Genomic DNA, 22,751 nt, shown 5'->3' on the forward strand with positions numbered 1-22,751 from the left:
ACTTATATAGCTGACATAAATTTGAAAATCACAAGAAAATCACCAGTACTCCTTACTATTCGAATATGAATCTTAGTACATAACACAATCGCAGAGCAACCGCTACACTACTATACTATTACTACTTTAGTAAATGACCACCAATGATTAGAAACCATTTCTTTCAACCAAAGCCCACCATACACACGAAAGTACAACCTGTCACCATTTGAGTTCATTAAGCGATGGCACACGATCATAAATTATCCGCGAAAGGATTCCGACGCGTGACATCGACGACAAATAACTTGACGTCATCGCGTGACGTCACCATACACACCAAATGTTTGTCTGTGTGCCGTTTTATTGGGAACATTATATTTGCGAGCGAGGAACGTTTCCTTCCACTGATATTATTGCTATTATCATGAGTTTACGAGCTCCGAGTGATATTAGGCGTTATTAGGTACATGTGACGATTTATTGGACTTGCTTTATATTTCAGTTCAATTTACGCGACTAAATACCATAATAATCGGTGTGGTTATATTACAGTTTTGTGTTGTGTTTACCTCTTCAAAATGTACATATGTGTAATTGGTAGTTTTGACAAGATTTATTACTATTTTGTTATTGTTTTCAATAGGAATCGTTTGTGAAATAAAATAGTACGGTACTATAAAAGAATAAAAATATAACATAGAAATTTAGTTTTAGTCATCTGAATACAAATACTACTACTTTATTTACTAAATTAAGTAAGAAGTAAATAAAAAAGACCTAACATCAGAATTTGTAAGTTGTCAGAACTTTTTATAGAAATCTGAGAAATGTTTTAATGATATCCTCTAGACACCTGGAGTACTATAAATAGTATTAAATAAATGTTGCTGTAAAGGCCGAACGTTTTAGAACTTTGTGCTTCGAGTACGACCGGGCAGCCTTTTTATAGCATCAATTCCCGAGTGTTTGTTTTTTCCCGCTAAATAACGTTCGGCCTTTACAGCAACATTTATTTAATACTATTTATAGTACTCCAGGTGTCTAGAGGATATTTGTGTTCGAAGAAGTTTCTAAAAACAAAAGACGACTCCATGTTTTCACTAAAATAAAAGTTATATTCGTCAATGAAAAGTTTATGAAATTACTTTCGTTGAAACGTTTCGTCTAGGCAAACAATATAAAGTCGGAGATGGAAAGGTTCGTGTAGGAACGTTGTCAAAGCGACTTATATTACAGGACGAAGGCTTTATATTCACGGGCCGAGAGATAATAAACCTTTGTGTCCACCTGTGACAGACGCGGACAATCAAATAAAAGAATAAACAAAATATATAAAGACGAGGCGGATCGTTTGTTCTCCACAACATATAGTGGGATAGCGTCGTGTGTACTGTCCATCAAACATCCCACACAGTATCCCCCTCCCCCCCTCCTCCTATCTAGTGCGGCCAGTTTCCAGCCCGGACCGCTGTCAGCGACATGTCAGCTCTAAGTGACTAGAAAAGTCTAGACTTTAATGAAACAAAATATCGCGAACACTTTTATACTTCGGTAGAGCTTTTTGTTTGACATTCTGAGAGTATTACATAAATCTTCTAAATCTAAATCTACAGCTTCAATTAAGTTGTACACAGCTGTAACGTAATTGAATGAGTTTGTTTCTTTTTGTATTTTCATTTCAGATATTACGTTCAGAAAATACATTTTCCTTATTTCGGTAACTAGGCGAACTATTATTATTAATCTTCAATCAGCGTCTGTAGTGACTGAAGAAAAGCCTTATTCCAGTGCGTATCGTAAAAGGGAACGTGTAGTTATTTCCCCTGACAGGACGGAGGTAAGCCTCGGGCAGCCGCGGGCGAGGCTCGCTCGCTAATAATGCTACTATTTGTCATAAATGTGCTGCCGGACATGCCGTGCCCAAATCGAAACGTATTTATTAAAGTGACGGATTTATTTCCTAAAAATAGATTTCGCTGAAAACCTGATGGATTGTATGAATGCTTTTAGGAACGTCAATTTATTTGCAATATATTAGAAAAGAAATACGTGCGTAGGTACTTATTGTCAGCTAAACACTTTCGTAGTACCTTCGTAGCAATCTCGTAGCACGGCTACGACAGCGCTACGCGAGTGCTACGCAGTATGGCACATTGTTTAAATCCCTGCGTATAGGATTACATAGAGAATGGATTCCGTCATTTGACCTTGTAAGCCTTTGGGAATAGTAGTTTTCCTATAACGGCGTTTTAAGCCGACAGGAAAAAGCTCTTTCCTCTATCTTTCTCTGTAACGACGCTCATGGGGTGAGAGTCCACACATATATACATAGCTACTTAAAAATATATGGAAGTTACTGTTAGACATTAACATTACATCGCTGTTCACATTAACACAAGTTCATACAAGAGGAATCATGTAATCGGTCGTGTTACTGTAATGATGTAGTATTTAGTGTCGGTACACATGTCACGTACCTTGTTGCTGTGGTGCCTGAATCAATTATCTTAACTTATTCACTCTGCTCAAAGAAGTTATAATTTATTTTTTAAAACTTAGACAGAAGTAGTATTCCTTGTGTGTTTATTTACAACTACTGTGATAAAATTAAACAGACACCCTAGACCATAATGTAATATTCATTTACTCTGGATTAAATGAAAATCATAATAATTATTCCCACACACAACACACTACACATTTCGTATTGTAAGAGTTTCGTAGCAAAGTCGTAGCAGTTCACGCCTACGAAGGCCTACGCAGCATCATTATCTACGAACAAGAAACGATCTCTGGTTTATCTTCTAAACTACTAAATGCTCTAGAACACCTGCATTGAGACATGTCTCCATCATGTGAAAACTTATTAAGACACGTTCTCGCGACTTGGTCAGTCGCATACTCATGTATATCGTCATTTTTCCGCGGCATCACCCCCGCACCCCGCCCCGCCTCTCCTGGGGGAAATCACGCGAACAAACATCTGTTGAGTGCGGCCGGATAGAAAGGGAACAAGTGCTGGCCGTGCCAAGTTACAGGCTCGCAGGTGGGAAGTGTCTACACTACACGAGTACCATTACATTTTTGGATATATTGGTTTATTGTTTACTTTACTGGTTTTGAGGTTACGCAGATGTAAATAGAAAAACTGAATGTAGGTAAATAAATATCGATTATTCTTAAAATTGGAGTTGCCCAAAACTTTCATTAAGAAAAGTACAATAAAAATAAGTCCGTAAACGCCTACGTGCGTATACAAAATCAGCAAAATCTCGTGAAAATTGGACCATAAAGTGCGTCCCACTCCCGCGCACACACTGCCACATTAACACAGCACGTGTGACGTCACCTCAGTGTTCGGTTCACTCGCCAGCTCCCCTGTGATTGGATCCCACTGTTTGCCGTTTAATTAATTTGCTCGCGTCCGCTCTTGTTTACTTTACCGATACACGTAAACGATTATATTCTCTTTAAAACGCGGACTCGATAATCTGATTTTGTATTGATATTGAAAAGCCTATTGGACGTTACCGGAGATTGGGTCCGAAGATAAAATTTTAAGAGAGAAAATGAAGTTTGTTTCGAAAAATCTGGCGAGTCGATATAATTACCGCTATCGTATAATCTGCGAGACTTCGATACAAGAATTAAAACTTTATGTTTTTCTATCTTCAACAGGTGACGTTTATTGTAATCGAATCTCATTAACAATTAGTACAAAGAAAATTGGCCTAAAGATTTCATAGCTATAATATTAATAGAGTCAATATAATAACATTTAAGCAGAGACTTATAATAATAAAATAATATACAAAATTATAGAATCGCCCGGCGGAGTGTGGCCCGCGCCGCGGTGGCCAGTGTACTCTGTGTGGTACACGCGAGTACATTAAATTGTGCTGCGGTTTCGATTTCATGTGGTTAACATAATTAAGGCTTCAGCACGTTGCGGCCGATCCGAATTTTGTAATCACGGGCTTAATAATATTGAGCAAGCTATCCACTTTTATATTAACAGCTGTGATTGCTTGGTCATTTTTGGTCGTAGGCTTTAATATGAAATTCGGATCATAAGAGTTGATTAAAGACTAATTAGAATCCTGTAATCAACAGTTTCAGGTTTAATAATGAAAAAGCTTTTCTGTTTTCTATCCATCGTCAGGTTAGCATAGTATAATATAAATGTATATGTACTTGTAAATGTTTTCGAATCTGAAACACCAAACACTTTTTAATTACCCTCATTTTGTTAACGGTTGCAGAGATTCAGGACGGATGTTTCCTGAAATACACGAAATACTTTACGCAACTTAATATCAACTATTTGTTTGTAGTATGCTGGAGTTAGTAGTGGTGTGCTTAACTTGTGTCCGGCATGCCAGACATGCGCCTGGTCCTCTACCACTCGGGAGCTACATGAGGAGGAGTGCCGAGTGCTGCAAATAGTTTGTGTGTCGAGTTCGAGAGTTTTGGGAGGTACAGATTCACTAACATACTGAAATCAAGTGTTTATATTCTATCAGCTGGTTGCTGTTTTAAACTTAAGCAAATGAAATTCGATGGCATATGATTATGTTCATACCATTGGAAAATGGCTTCCAAAAATACAGGTAATTTAAATCAATAATTCAAACTAGGGTTTAGTTAAAATCACTTAAACATCTAAATAATCACAATTGTAGATTTACCACCGTACTCAGACTCATTTAATTGCTACTTAAACCAGTTCTAAACAATTGTTTTCGGAACAAAATAGTAACTAAGGAATACGTTAAGTAATCATTAAATGACTCTGAGCACGGCAGTTATACTTAATTTAACTATTACTTAGCTGTGACTAATAATGTATTCAATCACTGGATGCGGTTAATGAAGGCACTTAGTACGTGAGTACTATCACTAATGAAGTGCACAATACACTGGTCGTTATCTCGCGGCGCAGCCTCCGAGCCACTGAGCTGATGTGATTGCCCACACAATGCGCCACACCTGGGCGGCGGGAAACAATGTGATATTGATGATACGAGCCATTGTGTTTGGTTACTCAATTATGTGAAGATTATCTAATTTTGTTACGTGCTTAATAGACTTTTGACGATCTTTTCATCTGCACGACTTGCCGATTGTTCTTGCTTACAAATACCTGCATCAAAATTTTAATATGTTTTTCCCGAAACTTTATAACTTTGTAATAAGCTCAAAAGTCTACTGAATAATATGTAGCTCACTACATTAGCATAGAGATTCATCCGTAGCCTCCAATTATCACATTACTTCAGTTCCGTACACACAGACTTGATTACCGGCACATCACACCGCAGCCGGTGTCGCGTCGCGTCGCGGCGACATAACGCACATATTAAATTCACGCGACGCCGGCGCCGCTAATTGGCTGCCCGTCGCCATGGCAACCAGCGCGCTCCGCTGGGCCGGCACATTGCCTGCCCAATATCTATCCTACAACATACCAAATTGAAATTCTGGCAATTCCCGTCACAAAGTAATATGGAATATAATTTAAATGATTACACCAGGTAGTGGCACTGCTAGCTAGATGTATTATAGTCTTTATTGTCGTGTATGACAAACTAGTTTTCTGTGGCAGGTAATGAAGCATAATTGAAACGTTATTAGGATTCGTTTTGCTATTGTGAACGTTTCCATTTGAAATTAGCAACGTAGTTACGTTTTACTGAATTGTTCACTACACATAATCGTGTAGTTCTCAAAGCACTCCCAATTTGATAACAAATCACGTATGTTTATAATATTATAAAGCACGCAATTTGTTTTCGGTGACACAAATTACATTTTATTTTTATAAATTTTCAGAGGCAGAATATTATTTGTATAATACTCGTTGTATAAATTTATTGCGATTTAATTTACAAAAATCAATTTCACTAAATGACTAGCTACAACGTGGGGAAAATATTTTCTCTTGCGAAAAAACGATATTAAAATTCGGAACAGGTCCACAGCTCCAAAGCTTCAGGTAAAATATGAAGTTGTCTATAAAATATTTTGATTGCGTCTCCTCGGTTATTGTAATTACTTTCGACATTCAATTTGGATGAAAGATATTATTAAAATAAAATACGGATTCTCAGAATTTCACGTAAAAGTTACATAAGTAAATGAATTCCGGGGATAATTAAAAAGTGTAATCATGCGTTTGTTTATACATACGTGGTGGACAAACAAAGCCAATCTCGTGATCTGAATGAAATACAAATTTTATAACGAGCCGGGGCCGCCACGTAATCCGCGCCTACAAACAGGACACGCCGACCTGGTTGTATGTAGATAGATGCTCAGCTGTAGGGCGGTGTACGGGGCGTGAGACCGTGCCTCGCGGCGTGTCATCGTGTTTACTAAATTAACGACGCCATTTTTGAGATGAGAGAACAAATACATACAGTTTTTCAATAAACGTACAGTTAACACAACACCGTGTTTTTAATTCGTAGCAGGAAATAGTTTTATTAGAGCTTCTGTATTCGAAGAAGAGAAGAAAAGTTGACCGAAAAACAAAATTCTAATTTCCATTTGATCATTTCACAGAAAGTGTTCTTTTATTACAAACTTGAGAGAATATTTAAAATAGATCTTCTTTCGATGTCATCATCTGTAGTTAAGTCACGGAATCGAGTAAATTCCAATCGCAGTTAATTTAAGTAAAACGTTTGGGAGCCACTCAGGTAAACAGCGAGCCGTCACTATTTGACTTGTCAGACAACTGCGAGCGCAACTCAAACACAGTTTGTCTTAAAGTTTAATTCAAACAGAACTTGGAATTAATTTCCGGTGAATCTGAATTTCGTTTTAGCTGTAGATGTGTACTTTGCACAATAAAACTGAGAGGTACCAACTACCGATGGTAATTGGAATGTTTGTGGCAGCGCAGCACTACACCGACCTTGTCCCGGGCGCATTGTCTCTGCGCCGGTAAAATAATCCCGGGACAAAGCCGGGAGTGCGGACAACGGGACAGCTTTATTATGTGGCCGCGCCGGACATTTATTATGCATTTGAGAGATTAGTGTCAGGCAGCATCAGCAGAGTAGTGCCGGCTTAAAGCAGCGAGCCCGGGAGCCGAGCGCTCTGAATCATTACTACATAATGATTTTTTAATTGTATTAATTGTGCTCTGCAAATTGCTACATAGTTGTGGTAATTTCAACTTCGCTAACAAATGTACTAACGTTTCTTTCGAATTTCAATAACGTAAACATTTATTCAAGGTTAGTAATTCTTAGTATATTCATACATTACATGATTAATTATTATGTTATCGGCTCACTCACGTTACTGTTTGACGAGGAACTCGCCTCTAGCATGGCTTGAAACTAGTCATGATAATTAATTTAGTATATCTCACGAAAGTTATAATAAAATCATACATTACATGATTAATATACATAAACTGGTTACGACAAAAAATTACATTTATTGTAATACCTTTATCGTTGTAACCTAACTAATTATATGTTAGAACTACCAAATAACTAAATAACAGAGAAGACACGTGTTTCCACCGCAACATACAAACGCTCATGTTGTCCACATGTCAGGTACCTCGCCACATTTGTTCGGCGTGTGTGACGCTGTCGCCACGCAGCCGTGTCGCTGACGTACACTGTCATGTCGCCTGTGATCAGTGCAAACAAGTTGCAACTGCTCTCAATTTTTTACGAATACAAAAACGAAAAAATACCTCAATGCTACGATATTTTTCAATTCATAGTTCACATTGTTTTCTATCTCTGTAGTAGGTACAATAGAGAAAAAAATATACACAGCAATATTTGTACGCGCTATTTAATTCAACAACATTCCCAGACAATAAACACATTCTAGAATCCTCTAGAAGTAAGATATAAAAGAAAAACCCGATTTTATTTCAGTAAACAGTTGATTAACTATCTAGGTCTGAGGAGACAAAGGTTTCTATTGTATTCCGAACAAAGCATATTTAACATTAACTCAGGCCGAATGTATAAAATATATCAGACGAATAGACGGATAGACACACTCACTCCAGCTCCTAAGTCTGACTAGACCAGGGGTTCCCAACCTTTTCTTGGTCAAGGAGCACTTTTATAATTCTAGTTAAGTTAGATGATGACTCTGATTTTCTCAATCACTTATAAAATATTGACTTTGGATTATTGAAATCAGTAGTTCCTCTCAATGGTCTCATTTAATTAGTTTGAATCTGAGCTGTAAACGTGGTTATATTAGACAGGGTTGTAATGTGTATTTTTTTTTCATTTCGCGGGCCACCGATTGGGAACCGCTGTACTAGACACACATTAGTGTGTACACCTTAGAAGAAGCTGAACAAAGGACTCAATGTCACACAAGCTCGATACATTAAAACGAGATAAATGTTTACCGCAAACAATGCTAGGAGAAAGGTGTATTGTTAATAATGTAAACATGTCTGGAGGAGATACAGTAATAAATAGAATTGGAATTATTTAAATTCTATCTAACTTGAATCGTCTAGAGAGTTTTTAAATAAGTTACATTGCAATCAATCAAATATGTCTTTAATTGCATGAGACATATTTTTAGCGTACTTGTGATGTAGTTAGTCTTAGATAATATAATTCAATTAAAACTACTTTCTATTCATATTTCCACCAGTTTATCTCTCCCCCGATATCACCAATTAATGAACAATATACATTAACTACCTCTGATTCCTCCAACAGAGAATATAATCCGCTAACTATTCCCGCGAGCCACAGTGCAGGCAGCGCCGGGCGCCGCAATATTACTGCTGCTAATTAATCGGCTTACTGTCTACTCCGCGCTAATTGTTCTCCCATCTCCATGGCAACCGATTGATAACACACATTACGGTAATATTGCACGATATTGGAAATTAGTTTCTATTGCGATCATAACTGTTAAGTGTAGTGTTCTGTATTAGTATTGATGTGAATATATTTTCAATATCTTGCTCATTTAAACTTGATTATTATACGGTTTTCTAATAATAAGAAAATAATTTGTTGGCTTAGTGACCTAATGTAGATATAACTTCATACAAGATGAGATTTCGCCATTTATCATAGTTCTTGCCACGTTTTAGTAACTCATCAACAAGGTTGCAGAAATCAATCAAGTTGTGTTCCAAAACATCCATTCTTAAAATTTGTTTCATTAATCCCTTCAAAATGTTCCCGCAGTATTCACTTAAAATCGAAAATTCGGCAAAGGAAACATCATTAGGTTTCCATCGTACCCGGTTTCTGCCTACCTTGTTAGCAGGTTGGCGTGGTACCCGAGTGAGGTCGCGTGAGGCCCGCCCACTCACTGTTCCATGCAAATTACAAGCGCTGGCCGGCCGTGTAGGCTAGGAGCCAGGTAACTATTACCGCGCAACATGTCATTATCTGCCTATACAGGTGTCGATAAAGGGTAGTCGTTAATTAATGTAGGGATCTATTTTCAAATGTTATATTTATAGACAACTGTTATACACGTGAAGTTGTATTTGATTACTTTTTTAAAGTTAGGTTACTGATTTTGTAAATTGGTTAATTTTTGTTGTAAGTTCAGACAAATATTGGTTAGATGAAACAACAGTATCAGTCAATTAATACCAGCAACATCAAAAATATCATAAATACACACGATTAATCTATTCGCAAGTAATAAGTAGGTTTTATTTTTTATTTCAGTCGATAAGAGTCAGTAATGATAGACTACTCCCAATTGGTCACTAGCTCCCAAACTACGAGGGCTGTAATTACCAGGTGCAGGTTGCAGGCTGCACGTGGCTTGCTGCTGAAGCTGAAATACTCCGTAATGAGACGCGCTCACCGCTAATTTGCACAAAGCGACGATTTGTTTGCGTCACTGCGTTTATTTTACGATTAAAAATTTTATTGTTTCTCGTATGTATGTATGTTACGGTTGAGCTTTTAATTAATAACTTGATAAATACATAACTGTATGAGTTTTTTTTTGAGAGGGGAAAATCATCCAATGACTTCTTCCGCCTTGGGCGAGACGAGAGGGAGTGTCAGACTCTTACTGACTAAAAACCACCCAGTTCTTACTTCTGTTTTTTGAGCCGGGGCTTCAGTAACCCGCTAGGTGGTCCACAGCTCCGGATCTGTATGAGTATGGTAATTATGTTTAAGCATTTAAATATATTGTTTGATGTTTCAAGTAAAAAGATGAGCTGACACATAATAATGTATTATTTTAATGGCCATTGTATACAATGCTTTAATGCTCTTAACGCGAGTTTAAATATTCCAGTCCAAAACATTAATTGGTTTAGCACACATTGACCCAAAATACCTAAAAACACGAATTTAAATACTAAATGCGACAGAAATTGCCTTCACCAATCGACAGCACCGCAACTGAATTAAAAATTAACAAGCGCCAATTTAAAATAAACCCTCTATCTCGACATGTAGAATCTAAATTCGCGTGGGGGTGAAATCAATAGTTTGCTTAAAATAGTGTGACCTTACGATTGTGGCGGGGACAGTAGAGCAATATGCAAACTATATGAACTACTTTACACTGCCGGCCAGTAATAGTTACACGAGTATAATATTCACATGTGCTGAGCATTTTAATCTCACTTGTAGACATTGACTTTACTATACGGTTGGTGCGGTGGCTGGGCAACTGGCTACCATGCAACGTGTACCAGGTTCGATTCCTGCACGGAGCGACTCTTTGTGTGGTTTACAAATTGTTGTTTCGGGTCTTGGTGATAACACCTACACATAGGTGTATGTGAACTTGTATGTTTGTAAACTCAGCCACGACTCAGAAGAACATGTTAGGCAAGTTTAGTTAAAATGTTAGGTTAAAAAACATTGTCCCCACGGCAATGTTTTTTTTTTAATATGAAAAAAGAAAATGAAAAGACTTGTAGTTTCAATTGTTTTTCATAGTGTACCATGTGTAATGGCGGTTTCCAGTTGCGTGTTAAAAGACGCGTATCTAATTACTGAACATGTATAATGACTTCTAACTATAAGTTTTGTAAAACAACACTATAATTTAGGAATAACAACCCATTAATTAGCCAAGAAATGTAAAGAACTTTCTCACTTAAACTTGTAATAACGTGTAAGTAGTTCACAGTTTTATTGCCCCATGTAAGTACCTACGTTGTATATCTCATGTGAAACAAATTTCCTGAACAGTAACAGTAGGTACCCATTACACGGCGACGGCGGCGGCTATCTACATCACATTAAAATCTGGCTAACATAAATACAAGCTCTGAAGTAACAGTTAATTACACAAAAACAAAAGAGTCCCAGCCGTGGACATAAACAAATTACGCCAGAATATATACAGGGTACAGGGCCTACTTAATGACAAAATATTCCATTATCCGAGGGCTGCCTTAAGCGAATTTATTCGACTCGTAAATAAAATTGTGGGGTGTATTCATTTTGTCCCGCAGTGTAAATCCCGCTCTCGTTTAAAGGTGAATATAAACTGGCTTGTTAGTTTTAGTTATTTTCGACTTCTTAAAATATTTAGATCTAGTTTACATTAAGCTTCTGTTCAACGTGAACATATTTCTATAATAAAAAATGAAGATGTTTTTTGCGAGTGTTCTATAAAATCTTTTACTTTTAAAAGGACGGATAAAACTGGTGCTTACACTGTGAATCTTAGTACCTATATTTGGACTTTATACGGGCGTAAAATGAGGTCGTATTTCCCAAAAGCGTTTTAAGATAAATTTTGATCAGAAAACTAGAGTAAGATTTTAATCTTAGTTTCTTAATTAAATAGATCGCAGATACTGTAGTATTTGCTCGTACAAGGTAATTATAATGAAATAACATGGCGTCGTAATGTAAAGCAGTTCGCGCTAGTGGCTGGAGTTTCCCATAAATGAGGCAACGTGGAACGTTTCTACAGAGAGGGAATATTCTAGAAAATGCATGTTAATTCAAGTGCTTGCGGCCACGGCTGCTAGGGCTGGCAATGCTGTATTGTTATATAATTTACCACTGTTGAGTTTTATACTATTTCTTATTACTCATGTTCCAATCGATACCTTGATTGGCAAACCAGCCAACTCGGCATTTCGTCAAATATTTATTTTATGTTAACATCGATGAACAAAAAATATGATAGAATTTTAAGTGTGTCCTGAAAAAGTTGCTCATAAGGAGTTAGCTGGTTTGCCAATTAAGGTACCGTAAAACATGGCAACTTTACCATATTTTAGAACAAAACACGAAATATATTTTTAACCATAAGACGCATAGAAACCAAAACTATATATTTAGAATTGTAGTCTATCTGGCTCACTTTACCGTAATCGTCATTAAATACAAACACTTATTTTAGTAAAGAAAAAACAACATGGGTAAAGATACCAAATTTTTGGCAACTTTACCTACGCGCCGTATTCATCGTGTATTGCATATTAAAGAGTTGTTGAGGTACAGAGGGCTTCATCTAGGACCTCTTCGTATTATAATGCAAACAATATGAGGAAATCTATAAAGATAACGGCTACACAGACATTAGGGAAAGTTGCCACGGGTTTCATCGTAATTTACATACAAATAATTTGTTACGCTCGGGGTTGTCAAAAAAGGAGGAACTTTTTTATGACATGTATATTTAAAAAAAATAAAAATAAACCTTAAACCTAAAGTATTTTTACTTTAGGTTTAAGGTTTATTATTATGGTTATTATTATGGCTTTAGGTTTCACACACAAATTTCTAACATAAATATTATTCCCTTTTAAACTAAATTAAGTTCTAAAATTTTAAGTATTTATGTTTAAAATTGTAAAAAAGGCTACAAAATAATGTTTAATCCTTGACTTTTTAATTTTATGACTTCACTATCTCCATAGCTAATTATAACATCACTTCCGTATAATTTTTATAGTGTCTAGCTCCGAGTTTTCTGCGGTTTTGTTTCATGGGAGCCATTTTGGCTGTAAAACAAAAGGTATTATTAAATACATTATATCTTATCATCCAGGATATTCACTATTATGCTGTGAAATTTAGGTATTCGAAAATGGTTACATACACACAAACAAGAAAAAAACATTTATTGCCAACCCTAACTGTAGGTAAAGTTGCCACAAAGCAGGCCGTGGCAACTTTACCTAACCTGTGTCAACATTACCGAAGCGATTATTTATCAATAAATTAAAGAAAAAGCAATTGCTGACATTACAACAGTAATCCCAACTATAATATACATACAAGATCAAAATTTCACTCACCTGTGACAAATAGTTAAGGCTCTGTAAGCACAATTTAGGAACAACTAACTTTTAGCTCATTTTCACGCATACATTGTGACGGCCATTACTGGCATAATAGCAGTCTTACGTCTACGCAAAATATAGTAAATATTTCCTTTTAATGTCTAAAAAATGCTTCTATTACAAAACAGAATTCTAGTGGGTAGATTTTTAGATAAATGAGTTTATACCGAATACCTATAGTATGGTAAAGTTGCCAAGGGCCCGGTAAAGTTGCCATAGTTTACCGGTATCGAAATCAGTAATAGGCTACTTTCCTACTAGTCAAATTCAATACTTTTTTCGAAACGTCAAAAACGATATTTTCTATGAACTTTGTATGAAATAGTGCGTTATGACATCATAAGTTTTTGACGTCAAATAGCAGACTTATTTCTAGAAATTTAGCTAGAAAAAAACGAAAATTAAGTACATAGTTCATCAAATTTATGAATGAGAGTGTGATTATTTTTTAATATTTTATTGTATTGTTAATATTAAAATGTGTAGTTCTACAGTTTAGACCACTTATTCATTAGTTCAATTAGCTCTACATCTGTAGTCACAGTCACAGCATAACATAGAGATTATAAATTATTCATTAATTAGAACATAATTTAAAGAAAGTTTGAATTGTTAGCCCAGTAGTATAAGTAAGGCAGCCCTGTGCCACGAGGGCCTCACACTCGCCATTAAAGCAGTGTTATCACAGAGCACGAGCACGAGCTGGTTCCTCTCGTCTTAACATCTCCTTACAATATTATTTCTAAGCCATTCTCCTGCACGAACACTAGTCTAACAGTTTTATTTCATTTTAAATTGAATTTTATGCGAAACTAGTTAGAGTTGTATTTACACATCTACATTTTTACTGTAATAGTTTAATGCAATAACATAAGTAGATGGTTGTTATACATTACAGTAATTACTTCAGACTAATTGCTCCTATTTTTGTCCCAAGCCTCGCTTGAGACAATCCTAAGATCTGAACAATACCTAAATTAAGCGAGCACTTAAATAAAAAGGTTGTTTTCATTAGGAGAACAGCAAAGCTCTTATTAAATTACTTAAGTATCTACTTAGGTGAGTACTTAGACCAACCAATGTTAGTAAAACGACATTATCAAAGTTTGGTATTTATTCACGTAATAGTGACTGAATTGGATCGGATGAAAATCGACGAATAGATCAGGATTAGGTATAACTACACAGATATTTTTATTTAGCAACAAAAAGATAATCTCTGGACAAAAAACTATACTTAATCGACATGTTATTCATAAAAATCAACCAGTTAAAATATATTACATTAGCTTAAACACGAATCACTTAACTCGGTACAACATAACTAATTTAAATCTCTAAGTGACATCAACCGTAACTGGAACACGTTTCCATTCCATATTCCATTCGTGGAAGCTGACCGAAGTTCTTGGAAGCAGCAACACGAGTCCCACGTTTGATGTCCGCCTGATGCTCACCGGTCGGAGGTAGTGCGCTAATTATTCATTTCGTTCCACAGTTCCCAGTATTCACACTCAAAGTGTTGCCAGTAGCGAGTAGTAGTAAGTTATTCAGATATAAACTTTGACTTTTTGGAACTACTAACATGGATAAATCTATGAACATGTGGAGAAATGTTTTGTTATGATAGATAACCCAATCCCATTTGCGTTATGTTGTAGTTGATGGTAATTGTTATCTTATCTGCTTAAGGTTATAAATGCAAAAAGGTATATTGATAGAGGGACCCTGAATGGACTCATAGTGACGAAGATTCATCACGTTTTAATATTAAGCAGACATGTTGTTTCAAGTTGATTATTGATATAAATAGATTGTATATATGTGTACTTGTATACCTACTGTTAGGACCTCATCATATTTGATGAAGCGAAGTACGTATATACTATACTATACATATATTATGTAGGTTCTACGTACCTGTCCTACGATCCGTACATTTTTAATAAAGTACCCTCGTGTTTGCGTCTGATTAAATGTTATAAATAGATTTCTCTACAACCGAGTACGTATTCCTTTGAAGGAGAATCCTTTTGAGGTAACGTTTCAGAAGCCGCGCTTATTTATCTTTGACAAATTGCTGGGAAATATTAAAAAGTATGAGATAGATATATAAGGCAGTTTGTGAAGATAGTTTGTCAAAGGAGGAGCTTATTATACTGCGCGGCGGCTGATTAAAACTTTCTACACTTTGTGTGTTACTCGGACGCCGTAATATTGGGCGATGGGTTGCCAGCGCAGAAAATTAGATTATAAAAACTTCGATTACTTTTTTTAAAGAAAAGTCTAGCTTAGGTTATATTGAACCGTTCAAACGAAAATGTTTTTTTAAGTTATTGAGAAATATTGGACGGTCCAATGCTGTCTGCGTAGCCTTTTTTTTAATATTTATACAAAAGCTCTGTTCTTTCTATAATAAATAACCTTCATTGTGGCTGACCACAGTCAGTTATAATAATATGGCTTCACCATTCAGTCGTTTATGCATATTTGAGTAACAAAAATCCAGCGGAACTGTCACATTAATAACATCAACGAGATTATCCCGTCGCCGCCGCATCATCATGAAACACGCTACATAACGAGAGTACATTCGTACCTCGCCATACTTTGACCACATATTCGTTTTCATTAAACATGCTTCAGCTGAAATCTGCTGAATTCCCGCGCCCATGTAGTCGGGCGCGGCACCGCAATGTATCGGTTTTCAATACAAATCGTAATTTGTTCCGACTAGCTGCGGTCGGACACTCCTGCCCACCCGCTGCTGATTAATGCCTTCGTTAATATCATATTAATACACTGAAGCTGACTATCTGGGCTTTCTGTCTGTGTGGCGGATTTTAATGATGTATTTCGACTCGAACCTTATTTATTGCGCTCGTGAATATTGCCACCGTTTCTCGATACTAAGCAATCGAAGCAAGTTGTTTAATCATTTTCTATGTCGGCTAAATGATGTTTCATTAGTGTTGTAAAATTCTTTAGTGTTGATAGATTTTTAACTGACTTCCACATAAGAAGAAGGTTATCAATTCGGCCGGTGTCATTTAGGACATGAGGCATCAACTTCTTAACATTGAGTGGGTGTTTGAGTAGGTACTGGTTGGTACAATAAATAGTTTTTTGTTTTTACTCTATGGTTTTTGAACTGAAAGCTGTTTTTGGTAATCTTAAATTCTTAAATAAAAAATCCTTTGTTTTAAAATGCATTTTATTTTAATTTGTCTACGTATCTCAATAGCGGTTTAGTATATTGCTTTGTATTCTCACTTCATATGAAATGAAAACCCGAATGTATTATTATGACCTCTCTTCGACACAAGTGCAAAATGTAATGCGACACAAAATTGTTTTATAGTATTTGTACAATACTATAGTATTGTTCCCTGTATTGCACACAATTTGTACTTAGTTTTGTTATACATTTCATTTTACAAATTCAATAAAATTGTTGTTCGAATCGAAAATACATTTTACAAATGGTGTTGCAATTTTCAAGTAGAAAATTGAATGCTGCGAAAATGAGGAACAATAAGTGTATAATATTTTTCTATCAATACAGTACAATGGAATTTTGGTAGATATAATTTAATGTATTTTGAAAAACAGTATCTTACTGGATATATATATGAGTACCTATTAGGTAGACATTTTATTTGTTTGTGATTTTCGGTCGTGTTACTTTACGCCTTTTAGGTTTCTACCGAGTTAAACAATTTTCCGGCGAATGAGTTGAAAGACGAGGAACACTTTATTAACTGAAAGATACAACTCGCGTGTCGGTACTTAATCTTATAATTTTCCAATTGGCTGAACTAACGAAGACCACTACGATTGCAACAAATGCATATAATACAAGAATCGTCACTCATCGATGGTTGCTTCTGAAGTTAATTCGGTTGTCACCTTCTGATTGCTGATTGCATTGGTTTCAGCCGTCAACGAATTGTTGCTTGTCTGTAAGAGCCCTTAATCCACCCTGTCTGCGGCGCGTCTACACGAGCGCGGCGCCGCAAGCCCCGCCCACCGCCGCCATGTTGCCTGCGCCCACACACCTAATCCGCTTACAGCGCTCGCGCTCGCTTAATGCGCACCCAACTGACGAAAATCACTTCCAAACAACGATTCAGTATTCAGCGATGAAAACTTCGGGAATTATTAGTGATGTTATCTAATGTTTGTAAGCTGACGAATTAAAATGGAGCTGTACATTTGTAGGTCTCTAATTATTGAGTTCATTCAAAGGAGAAATGTGTCTTCAGTCCAATTAGGACTCTTAGGGATTATATTAAATCGGTTTTCAGCTATTATAAGTGAAATATGGAATATCATTCCGGTGCGTGGACGGAACGTTATATTTGTAAGAAACAGTATCTTAATAATTATTCTTGATCTAATTATAAATATTCTACAATCCGCATCATATCTTAAACTATAAAATAAATGTTGGCTGTTCAATCTTCTATCCTCTTCACTGCTGTAGCGTGTGAGCGAGCCAGCGAGAGCCGCGTGTGTCTTATGATAGATTATCAGCCACACTACCAATAAGAGCACACGCAAGGCTCTCGCGGACACTTGGCTTCCTCGTCTGGACATCCAGCACCTGGCCTCCTCTTCCTTCAGGACGTAGCTACCATTCTCCAGGGTAGCCAACATATTCATCTATCTTATACTCTACAGACGAGGTAAATGTACCACATACAAAGTTTGTGTCAGCTACCGCGGCTACTAATTACTAGCACACACAAATATCAAGTAAAGACGAACATCAAAGACACCACAATTACATAATTATGTCTCATATGTATGAAGATGTAGTTTGTATCATATATAAATGTCGCCCCAATGATTACAGTCCCGTACATCATTTGTGTAAGACGGGGAAAAGGGACCGAAACTCTTTTGATTTATCTGTACCCTTTGTAGAACTTAGCTCGTCACGTTTATAACAAAAATAAAACGAAAATGTTGAGCAACTAAACTATTACAACTACAACTTCGAAAATTACACAATACTGGAGTGACATTAAACTCAAACTTCAGTTAGAAAATATAAAATTATTCACAAAAATAATTTCTATAAAACTGGGAACGACAAACTATTTAGTTGATCAAAGAGCTTTTGTAAAAGAATAAATGGAGGTCGGGTCGAGGCGCGCGCCACTCGATCGCGAACTTAGTGAATGAGCTGAATGGCCGGGCGCTGGGGCGGAGTGGTCGGCTACTGGAGGCAGCAAGTCGCTGCGGACGATTGGATTCACAGGGCATTTACTTCGGAAATACTTCATTACTGAGACTTTCAATTTAATAGGATTACAAAAGATTTCTCGTCGAACTGATTTAAATTGTGCAACTTCCAATAGACTTTACATAATACCGGTATTAACTCTTGTTCCTAACTCAATCACTGAGTTTGTTACGTCCATTGGAAAGTCAATTTAAACTTGTTCTGTTAACGTTGCTTTTCATTTACAATTCAATATATTTGTTACATATTGCACGAAGGTAATATTGGTGGCGCCGAAAATAAAGCGAGCATACAGTGAGCATCAATTATTCGTCGCTACATCAAAATCGTTCGACGCCCTGATAAAATAATCATAGCAGTACGATACGATGAATTATGAACACGTAACAGAAAAACTTCGTAACTAACACAGATATCACTTTCACAAAAAAAAATCTTCATTAATGTAGAAAAACGTAGACATTTCCAAAATAACAGGTGACTAAGACATTCTGAACAATGATTTCACCATTCCCTTACAAAAATAGACACAAAAATTTGCAAAATCAACGTAAAAAAATAACGATCGCTTTCAATTAATATTCAAACGAAACCAATAGACCGGGAGATCGGCGCCACTAAATCAACGTTACATAAAATAATTTGCCCGCCGACGCAAAAAATGACGGTTGTATCAAAAAGTGACGTCGGAATATTCAAAAGGTCTGGGAGTTGAATTATTCAGATGGTTGATTATTCATGGAGCCGGCTCCTTGTCTCACTTCGGAGTACGTCAGTGGAACTCATCGTACGTCACGTCTGTTTAATTAAGAAGTCTTGCGTGTATGCCATGAAATGTTAGAATTTTTACCCCACGTACATACGTATAAAAAAGGACCTAAACGTTCTTGTAATAAAATGCGGTACAATTTATACAAAAATCCTTCCTCATTTAATCTTTTAAGTCAATATGGCTTCACCAAAGAATACATTACAAAAGAATTTATATGAAATGCCATTACACACATCAAGTTAACGTTTCAAAGCATACACAACGTTCAAATCTCCCCCTAAGAAAAACATGGCATCTCATCTCAATATAAAATACGATAAAAGCGAAAAAAACATGAAAGCAGCATTTAATATGGCGGAGTCGCAGCTGCTTAATAAGACGATCTCAAACAGTTTTTAATATAACTAGCGGGAACCGCATCCATCTGGCTTATACCGGATAAAACTGGATATAATCGGTTTGAGGCGAACACTTAGATTTAAGTGACGTTTATTCTTTTTATTTATAAGCACAAGATGGTTGAACGAGGATAGCGACTGTAATTGTAAACAAAGCCGTTTGAGAAGGTTTTATATTAGCTGTTGGCTTAATTCAGTTTTTATGTTTAATTAAGTTATAACAAGTAACAATAAACCTACATAAGTCGACTACTGGTTTATTGTTTTCCTGCAGATTGTATCGCGGGAACAGTTAATTTGCTACTAAACTACTTTTATGTCCTAGTTCAGCGGCAGACAAAGAAAGTTCATTGCAGCGCTGTTTTTGCTCTGACTCAAACAATATGGCCGGAGGTGCACGACAAAAGTTTTAATTAATGCCGTTTGAGAAATAACAGATCGACTTTTCCAAGAAAAAATGCGCCGACTCCGATACGAAGAAGAGAAATTATTTCATAAAGCTTGAATGCACAAAGAAGTTGTGTTTTCTAGAGCAGAGAGCTTAGCAAACTATTGTCCGGAATATTTATTAGTCGTACAAAACAAAGTTGTAGAGATTACGCGTAATACTAGTTAACGTTTAACACACCCACGTACACAAATAGCCTCAAACTTGCTGAAACTAAACAAACAAACAAAGTTACTTGATCACAAACAGTGTTCCCGATGACCCAGATGTATGACAAGAGAAGTTATGGCGGCCCGTCACGGCGGTGCAGGCGCGCGGCCGGCGCCGGAACAAGTGTCCGCCGTGTCGGACCAAGGTGTTGCGATTGTCGGACTTGTCGGACGAGATGACTACAGCCTGACACGCCCGAGCTCTTGGACTACACTTATTGAATCAAGTCAAGTGACTATTGTAATACATTGATTGTGTTGTGCAGCTGTTGGTAGTGGATACGTTGTACGTGTTTGCCATTCTGATTCATAAAATAAGTGTTTTAAATGGATGGTACAATTGTATTTATTTATTTCTAGAGAGAACTCTATTATTGCTCAACTTTAAAATGTAAAATGGGTTCCGAGCGAAAAGCTTTACTTTACAAAGTTAATATAAAATAATTTCCTGATATCGGAACTTCGGAAGCGAGCAGTTTTGAATAATTTATAAAGAAAACAGTGCACTGCGCGTCGGAGGTACTCCATCACGATCCATCGCATGCCAAGCAGCAGTAAGTTAAGCAAAGCTGAGCTGATCGATACACGACACGTGTACAGCTAACGAGGATAGTCGAGGAGGTGGAGCCGCGCATAGTTGGAGCATCGCTTTGTTTGTTACGTGCAGTTACCGTGTGTGCTCGATTGCTAACAAACAGTTTACAACTCTCTACATGGTCGGCATGGCAAGTTGTTCGAAGAATTTCAATTGAAGCTTTTTAACTAAACTGCTACAGAGCTGAACTTCATTATACGTGTTTTATTACATTAGCATGTGTGTGGAGGTCACCTATGTAATGTATACGTATTTTTTATTATTAAATTATTCTATCAACGAAAAATGTTGTGGAAATCTGGAGGTAAGGTAACATATTCGCTGTCGGAGCGTGAACCGTGAAGGCGGAGGCGTGTGGTCGGGCTGAGTGACTTGCCGCCCTGCGCCCTCTCTGCCCTCTCTACCCTGGCCGTATTAATAACGAAGAATGATTTCCAGGAGCGCCAGGTACTCGGCCGCTCCTCAGATAATAATCTTTACGGGTTTCAGCGTCCCATTGTTGGAAGTGATTTACCGAGAAAATGAATTCACCTTTATTATGTCAAAGTCAGAATAAACTCCCTGCCTAACTTACCGTGCTTTGAAAGTATACGTACTGAGCTGTTACTCTACCTATATTATTAAGACTTACTGCACGTGACTAGTGTGGCTTACTCTATCATACTGATCGTTGCATCCAGAATCATTCCCGTTTTGTATCTCTTGTGTTTATTTAGAAGCATACCTGTAACAAAAGAACAATTAATTAGTTAATGAGTCAAGATCCAAGTTAGAATGTTCAAATATAAAAATGTAGCTTATGTTAATATATTCTGATGATAACATATAAAAAGGTAGGATAGATATATTTACACTATATTTGATTATGTTGATTTAGTTGTGATATGTAATTGATGCACATGTCAATGCTATCAGAAGACACAGCTTGTTACTATTTCTCTATCTCAACCCGATCTCTAGCAATAACAGTAAATACCTGCGGACATTAGTATTCAGTGTGACCGCCATTGATTCCATTGAACGGCCCGCGACCCTCGAACGACGTAATGGTAGCAGTTACGATATCATGGCGACACCTCTTCACTAAACGCCCGCGCCAACGAGCTGACACACGTGAGCGTATCACGTGTGACAGTATAGAAGCCACAGGACAGAAGTATTTGAAGAAAATATATCGATAGAAATATGTGTGTATGTACGTTGACAAAGATGACTACGAAACGTAACACTGCCGTAATATTAAATACGCTTCGGTTAAAGTTGCTTTTATAACAAACATTCAATCATATTAATATGTTGAAAGTAATATACATTTGTTAGTCAAAATTTTCTAATAATATGATACCTAAACATTGGTAGCATACTTCTATCTAGAAAACAAATGTTATTTTCTTCATAATTTCTCTAAATACAAGTGAACCTTCTGTGTTAACTGCCGCATAGTGGAGGCACTTAGTGACACAGCTCGCGTAATTGTACGTGGCATTGGTACTAATATGGCACTTCCAGTTGAACGGACGATAACCGGAGACGACCCGGGTAAGTGTATTGTATCATTTGTGCTAAGGTTGTACTTCTGCTAAGACAAAGGAGGGTTTAGCTTTATACTTCCTCTAACCGTATTAATTTATAGCAGTTTAGCTAACGTAAGCTCATACTTTATAGATCTATTAATTTTATTATTGGCTTGTCTACGAGCGGAGACTCGTAGCTACGTGCTACGGATTACGCGGCTACGTGCTACGCGGCTACGTGCTACGCCACTACGGGCTACGACAAACTCAATATTAAAT

The 22,751-nt window shown here is 36.8% G+C and overlaps 1 protein-coding gene and 1 long non-coding RNA gene across 9 annotated transcripts in view; both read right to left on the reverse strand.

The window, feature by feature from the left end:
- LOC118276434 (syntaxin-binding protein 5) overlaps nucleotides 1–22,751 on the reverse strand; it is a 208,234-nt gene that overhangs the window by 63,696 nt on the left and 121,787 nt on the right. The window lies entirely within an intron of this gene.
- Nucleotides 16,499–22,751, reverse strand: part of LOC118276439 (uncharacterized) — a 31,611-nt gene continuing 25,358 nt past the window's right edge. Inside the window, exon 2 of the long non-coding RNA XR_007707581.1 lies at nucleotides 16,499–21,682. This is a non-coding gene — a long non-coding RNA (uncharacterized LOC118276439). The remainder of the gene's footprint in view (nucleotides 21,683–22,751) is intronic.

The sequence above is a fragment of the Spodoptera frugiperda genome, chromosome 31, assembly GCF_023101765.2.
Source record: "Spodoptera frugiperda isolate SF20-4 chromosome 31, AGI-APGP_CSIRO_Sfru_2.0, whole genome shotgun sequence".
NCBI classification, from domain to species: Eukaryota; Metazoa; Arthropoda; class Insecta; order Lepidoptera; family Noctuidae; genus Spodoptera; species Spodoptera frugiperda.